This window comes from Nerophis ophidion, linkage group LG02, assembly GCF_033978795.1.
Source record: "Nerophis ophidion isolate RoL-2023_Sa linkage group LG02, RoL_Noph_v1.0, whole genome shotgun sequence".
NCBI classification, from domain to species: domain Eukaryota; kingdom Metazoa; phylum Chordata; class Actinopteri; order Syngnathiformes; family Syngnathidae; genus Nerophis; species Nerophis ophidion.
In genome coordinates, this window is record NC_084612.1 from 17,053,635 (window position 1) to 17,061,518 (window position 7,884).

Below are 7,884 nucleotides of genomic sequence, written 5' to 3' on the forward strand. Positions count from 1 at the left end.
AATTAAATGAATTTGGTAACTGCCGTCATCGATAAATGTTTCTTTTCGTCTGTGGCTTTCAAAGTGGAGACAAGAAGTCTCACTCTGCATCACTTTTACCACCTGGTGTGATTATTTGGCAGCAGCAGTAAATGAACAGAGTGAAGCCTCCTGTCAGCCATTCACCATCTCCGATACGAGCAGGCGGAACCGCTTGCAAGCTAGTCGAGACTCCCGCGAGAAGCTCAGCTAATTCACAAAAGTTAGGAGTGAAAATGTTTAAACAGCCAAATGTTTCATCTTCAAACAGAGAGCAACAGGAGCATCAGCGTTACAGGTTCATTTCCGTGTAAGTGGTTCAAGATTACGGACAGGTGGTTTATCCAATCACATAACTTTTTTTTAATCAATCAAAGTTTATTTATATAACCCTAAATCAGCAGTTTCTCAAAGGGCTGCACAAACCACGACGTCCTCGGAAGAGCCCACATAAGGGCAAGGAAAACTCAATGCCCCGCCTTCTGGTAATGAACCAATCAGGATCGCTGGGCGGGATTTCACGGATGTTTATGTAGCGCCGAAGCGATTGTTTGATTCAAACAATGTTGAATCTATCGAATATCAATTCTTTAAAAGATGAACAGAGAACTTTTCGCTCTGTCGTTATCCAATATGTCAGCTGTTCTTTTTTAGATTTCCCAGAGTCGCTCTCATCAGCGTCACGGGTTGATTTCCACGTGAGTGGTTGAAGTTGCACGTCATTCAAGATAACGGACAAGTGGTTTATCCAATCACATACGATATATGTATGTATATATATATATATATATATATATTTTTTTTTTTTTACAAGGCCCCACCTCCTGAAATACATCTCCTGTTGAGAAGTCCCAGATCCTTGTGTGGAGCTCAGCGAACTACAAGGATCTGGCGAGTCAGGTTAGAGAAAATGTGCTAACTGGAAAAATGTGCTCCCCAACGCTACTGAGCATGCGCACACATGAAGGTAAAGAAAACTACTTTGTATATTGTGGAGGTTTTAGCATTTTATTTTTTTCCACACCAGGAAACAAACCAAAACCAAAAGAGTATGACCTTGTTAAAATGCATACATGCTGTATGATGACAAAATTAATACCAAAAGTATTTTTGACAAGCTCAACTATGAATAATAGAAACTACATAAGCACTTTTTCCATGAGCTATTTCGGACATTTTCTTAAAATTTCAACCAAATTCGTCCCTTATTAATTATGTAAATGCTTACATTATTTTTATGAAGCAGCACATTTTTTTTTCAGGACACCAGGATGGCAACAAAAAAGGCAAAACAAAACACCTGACCCAGTTTTTCCAAAAGAGGGGGGAAAAAACTGCACATTTTGTTAGAGATTGGGAGTCTATTTTATTTGTTTTTACATATTGTTTACTTACTGTCTTTGGGCTAATGACGTTATTATCCTTAAAATTAGAATTGTAAAAATACTGCAGTAGTTTAAAAAGATGCTGATTATGTTTGAAAGGTTTACTTGCATTAGTATTATGTATTATGATTACCGCTTAATTTAATTGTGGCAACGAAAAACAGTGCAATACATTTTCATAACATGGTCACTACTGCCTAGTTTCTCTTGTTATATTCCTATGTTTACATTTATATTTTTATTCTTATTGTTGCTTTTAATTTTTATTCTTATTGTAATGTTTTCTATTTTATTTTCATTTACACCCCCATTATTTACTTTTTAAATTATATCTCAATTCTGTACACTGCTGCTGGAATTTAAATTTTCCTGAGGGAAGACTCCTGAAGGAATCAATAATGTACTATCCATCTATCTAATTAGGCCAGTTAATGTTAACAATTCATCATGCTTGTGAAATGCTTACAACTTTGTTCATACGGACAATTGTAAACTTTTGATAATATATAATAACGATGTGCATTAGGATACGGGCGTTACATTTACGTTGCCATGCATTAAAAAAGTATTACATTAAATTTGCTGTTGAAACCCTGTTGCATGAAGATGTCTCAACAAGCGGATTTTTAAGTATTGATTGTGCAAATTGCACATTATTTTTAGATTAAAAAAGGGATAAAAATTGGTAACCAATGGTTTGCTACACGTTTGGAACTAAAGTTAGTATTTTTTCCCGCCACCGCTTGTAAGTTTTAGTACACCAGACTGTCACGATGAGAACACTTCCACTGACCCCGGATCCGCTAAAAACCTTCTAAACATATACATCGTGTGTGCGCCTTTTCTGCTTTTCAGCGTGCACAGTCATTCAAAGAAGGAAGTCGGCGTCCGGCCTCGTGGACTCGCTCCCATCACGCTCTGGTTCCCTGCAAAAAAACACAGGCCATCAACCAAAGTCCTGACCGACAACCAGTAACCTTTGACCTTCAGGATGCTCACCCAGTATCCAGCGTTTACATTCTGCATCCAGCTATCGCCCGCATTTGGACTACAATCTAAGAAAAGAGAGCAAGTAACTGCAATGAGACGTCACTAAGACAACTTGGACTGTGAGCGCTACCTCGCTGGCAGTGGGGAACTCTCCAGTGGCCAGTTTGGAGTAAACCAGCATGTTGTCCACCATCACCTCAAAGCTGCCTGCAGGTGACAACGGCAGCAATCAGGACATTGAAAGGAATCAAATAAAAAAGTAAAAAACACAAGGAGACGAAACTCAAGAAAAAAAGAAGACATCAAAAAGAAGCAGACAAAATCTTGTTGAAATGAAAAAGTTCCACACACTTGTCTCCACTGAGGGCCACATCGCAGTCATGGCTGCCCTCATTTACATCATTATTTTGTTTTTATTTATTTATATTAAGCAATCCAACAAAACCATACACAATAATACCATTCAATTCCAAAACTAGCAACATTCAGAATAGAACAGAGCAATTTATTTACATCATGATATTATTACACAATTCCACATGCAGTTGATTATTAGATTTTTTTACACTTGTAACAAAAAACAAAAAACAACTATCTGTAGAACAGCAGCTCATTCGCCAGAAATATTATGATGTTTTTTGGGTGTTTTGTTTTTAACAGCAAAAATGGTAGCACTGTTTTTTTGACAGTAAAATCCTGGTGACAGCGCGACCATTCTTTTAATTATAATATCTATGGTTATTGTTTTACTAATGGCTATGGGAAAACAAAATCATGTTTTTTTTCTCTCGATAAAACTCTAGCAGGTAGTTGTTTTTTTTAACCGTAAAATCTATTGTCATTTTTACAACGTCCAATTTAATGGATCACGCTTTAAATATGAGTCAAGATATTTGTTTTTTATTTTAACAAAATAGTTTATGTATTTGTTATATCATTAGGGAAACACATATCTAATCGTTCATTATTATTACATACTTTCCAACCTAAATTCAAAAAAATTTAGCTAACATTACATTATTAATACGAACAACTTTATCATTATTACGGATTCATACATAATAAGTCAAGCAGATATCTGAGTGTTTATTTTAATTTGAAGAAAACATGTAATGTAAGATGATATAATATTTTTTACAGTATTAGATTATATTGAATACAAATAGCCTACAATTGCATGCAGTTCATGTATTTTGTCTCTCAAAACAGAATTGATTGATTGATTGAAAGTTTTATTAGTAGATTGCACAGTTCAGTACATATTCTGTACAATTGACCACTAAATGGTAACACCCGAATAAGTTTTTCAACTTGTTTAAGTCGGGGTCCACGTTAATCAATTCATGGTAAGGAATGAATACATTTAATGAGAAAAGAAAAAGAGCTTTATTGATGCATATTTTCTCAAGGCTTTTGCGGACCACATAAAATGATGTGGCGGCCCAAATGTGGCCACTGGGTTTTGAGTTGGACACCCTCATTTATTAATGTCCTAATTTATTATTGTCACTTGAACAAGCGAGAGGAGTGACAGAAAAAGTGCAGTGAGCACAATTGGCCACTAGATGGCAAACGTGTTCCATATTCACACTGGCCCCCGCCCACCAGACTGTGCCACACTGGCCCCGCCCACCAGACTGTGCCACACTGGCCCCGCCCACCAGACTGTGCATCACTGGCCCCGCCCACCAGACTGTGCAACACTGGCCCCGCCCACCAGACTGTGCATCACTGGCCCCGCCCACCAGACTGTGCAACCCTGGCCCCGCCCACCAGACTGTGCAACACTGGCCCCGCCCACCAGACTGTGCAACACTGGCCCCGCCCACCAGACTGTGCCAAGAAAACAAGCAACTTTTCTCTTTTTCCAAATGAGTCAGGCAAGTTTGTACAAAACAGGTTTCGTATACACTCTGCCACTTATCTTATGATATATTTACTGCAAGCGTGTTTGTACATCATGTCTTTTGTGTGTCTACATAGTCCACACATTTATTTGAAATGTACAAGTTTCACATATATGTCATATTATAGTATTTTTATTTTAATTTAATGTTAGAGTTCATACATGTTTAATACAATAATATTGTTTCATTTATATTGTTTTATAAGTTTTAAAAATTGTATTTTACTTAGATTAATTCACTTATATCCAAAAAATATATTAAAAATACATTTTGAAAATTATTTTTAGGTTTTGTTTTTGTCAGTACTCATATTGCTAAAATGATTACATTATCAAATCAGACTTTATGAATTACGGTACATCTAGTTTGTTGATAATGGTATTCCAGCGTTACATATTTCAAGTCTACCTAATTATATATATATATATATATATTTTTTTTTAAATAGTTTAACATTATACATTGTTTCATTATACTTTATTATTAGGGTTAGTACATTATATTTACATACCATGATATTCTTTTGTTTAAAAACTTGTTTTTTTTAATTATTATTTGGTTTACCTAAACAGCTTCATTCGCTCAGTTAGTTAATAAAAAATATAATTGTTTTTTTTTTTTTATTATGAATGTATTTACATGATTAAACCAGACTTTACGACTGACATAGTTTGTTGACGGTACTGTATTTCAATTCTACTTGAGTAAAAGGTTATTTATACGTTGGCTTTGCAGCATTCAAACACAGGTGATTGGCTATAATAATAACAAATCATAAGTATATGGTACTTTATTGCAAAATAAATACCTCTCCTTCCAACTTTGCCAGAAACCTGCACACCAGGAATCTTCTGCTGGAGTTCACGTGCCAGGGCTTGATACCTGGACCCGTACCCTCAGGCACCACTGTGACACAACACACAACTTGCAATCATTACACAAGAACAACAACACAAACATGAACACTCAATGACTACACGACTCACCAGTACTCAATGCTGATGTGGACCATGTTTTTGTTGTTGTTGTTGTTGTTGTGTGAGTCAGGAATACTGAAGTCGTGTGCCGCTGAAAGTTGATCCTAAACAGGGTTGTGATCACTTCCACAATGCCTTGTTATGTGCTGAACCACACCCAGTGGGAGGATCCACCCCTTCCTGCAGCTTCCTCTTCCACTTTTGTTTCACCGAACTTAAATAGCTTTTACTCAGTACTAAAGACGTCTGTAGTACTTCAGAGTTCTTGAATATTGATGATCATGAAAAATAACATCAAACATTAGGTAGTGATGGGTAAATGACGTCTCAGTGAGCGTATGGCACACTCACTGATTGTATTGACACTGCACTTATAATGACTGTGTTGATGGTTCATCAAGGCCGTCTGCTGGATTAAAAAAGTCACTACAATTAGCCTGTAAATAAGATGGAATAGTATGTAAATTACATACATTTTTCTTGGGTTTTACTCTCAGTGTATTTTCCGAGCAATAGAGTGCACTGGTATTTAAACTGCACCCACCAAATTTTAAATAAATATTTTAAAATATATTAGTAGTTCTGGGCTACAAGTCGCAGATATATGCCGGTACGAAAAAAAATCTATCTATCTATCTATATATATATAAATATAATAATATGCATAGCATATGTATATAACTATATATAACTATGTATATATATATGTAATGCACATATATACATATATATGTGTGTGTGTGTGTGTGTGTGTATATATATATGTATATATATACATACATACATACATATATAATATATATGTCTGCGATGAGGTGGCGACTTGTCCAGGGTGTACACCGCCTACCACTTGATTGTAGCTGAGATAGGCACCAGTGCCCCCTGCGACCCCAAAAGAGAATAAGCTGTAGAAAATGGATGGATAATATTTATGTATACTGTACATATATATTGTGTTTATTGTACGTATTATATATATAACAATATACATATAGAATACATATATTATTATATCAATAGTAGTATAATATACACATATACACACACACACATACATATATATCCATCCATCCTTCAATTTTCTACCGCTTATTCCCTTTCGGGGTTGCGGGGGGCGCTGGCGCCTATCTATCTATCTATCTATCTATCTATATATATATTTATATATATATATAAATATATATATATATATATATATATATATATATATATACATATACATATACATATATATATATATATACATATAATAACTCCACTGTGAAGTTTTCGTGAATTTATGAAACTGAAATATAAAAAGTTAATAATGCTAACACAGACATTTGTAAAGATGTTAGCATATTCGCTAATGCTGAACACACTAGCTTGACTACATTACGATAGCACACACAAAAATGCATGAAAACACTCCTACAGACATCACACATGGGACGGCCTGGTAAGTATGAATTGTTTTAGTTATATTGTAAAACTTACAACCGTTGCCTGGAGTGATGAATGAAGAATCCTTTTCGAGCAGATATGCTGTGGACAGTTATAGTTCCTATTCGAGGCACAGAACAGGAAGTACATTTTCAACCCGTCGCACATGCAGTAGGCTAATGCGTCCAAAAGATGGCGCCATAGCACAAAGAGTAACACACATTTTTAGTGTCTCTGTTGGTGTTGAGTACTATATGTTGAAAACAAAACATCATAGACAGACAGACAGACAGACAGACAGATAGATAGATAGATAGATAGATGGATAGAACTTTATTGATTCCTTCAGGAGAGTTCCCTCAAGAAAATTAAATGGCTGTTAGCAAAAAAAATCTATAAATTAGCCACATCGTTTTATAAGCCGCAGGGTACAAAGCGTTGGAAAAAAGTAGCGGCCTACAGTCCTGAAAATACAGTAAATATTGTAATAATACATACAGTATATACATAAATCTTACTCTGGTTTTTCAAATAGGTGTCTACTACAAAGGTCCTCGATTACATTTGTCCAAATTATTATACTACATTTATAACAAAGGAAACTAAGCGCCAAAACTCTTTTTTGTTGTCGTTTTCTTTGAGTTGACATAAACGCTTTGTTTTGCGTGTGTTCTGTTTTGTATTTGTGTGTTTTTATCGGCCGGTCAACAGAGCTGGCGGCGGCCTGACAACCACACACCGGTGCTATTTGTTGTGAAATGTACCTTCTTTAATTCTTTTTTCCCCAAAGTTTAAACCATGGACCAATCAGTTGTCGGATTGTTGAACAAATGGTTGCGAACACCTACCCCCAACACAAACCAAACAATTAAACAAGGCGACTCGGTAAAGAATCTGGGTATTATCTTCGACCCAACTCTCCACTAAAGACGCCGAGATCATTATCCACGCGTTTGTTACGTCTCGCCTCGATTACTGTAACTTATTATTTTCAGGTCTCCTCATGTCTAGCATTAAAAGATTACAGTTGGTACAAAATGCGGCTGCTAGATTTTTGACAAGCACAAGAAAGTTTGATCACAATACGCCTGTACTGGCTCACCTGCACTGGCTTCCTGTGCACTTAAGATGTGACTTTGAGGTTTTACTACTTACGTATAAAATACTGCACGGTCTAGCTCCATC

General features: G+C 35.9%; 1 long non-coding RNA gene across 1 annotated transcript; it reads right to left on the reverse strand.

Moving 5' to 3' along the window:
• Window positions 1–1,007: 1,007 nt before the first annotated feature.
• On the reverse strand, window positions 1,008–5,643 carry LOC133537258 (uncharacterized). Its single transcript, XR_009802634.1, has 6 exons — window positions 5,629–5,643; window positions 5,287–5,541; window positions 5,109–5,206; window positions 2,524–2,600; window positions 2,403–2,458; window positions 1,008–2,329 (listed from the first exon to the last, which is right to left on the reverse strand). It is a non-coding gene; the product is annotated as an uncharacterized LOC133537258 (long non-coding RNA).
• Window positions 5,644–7,884: the final 2,241 nt, after the last annotated feature.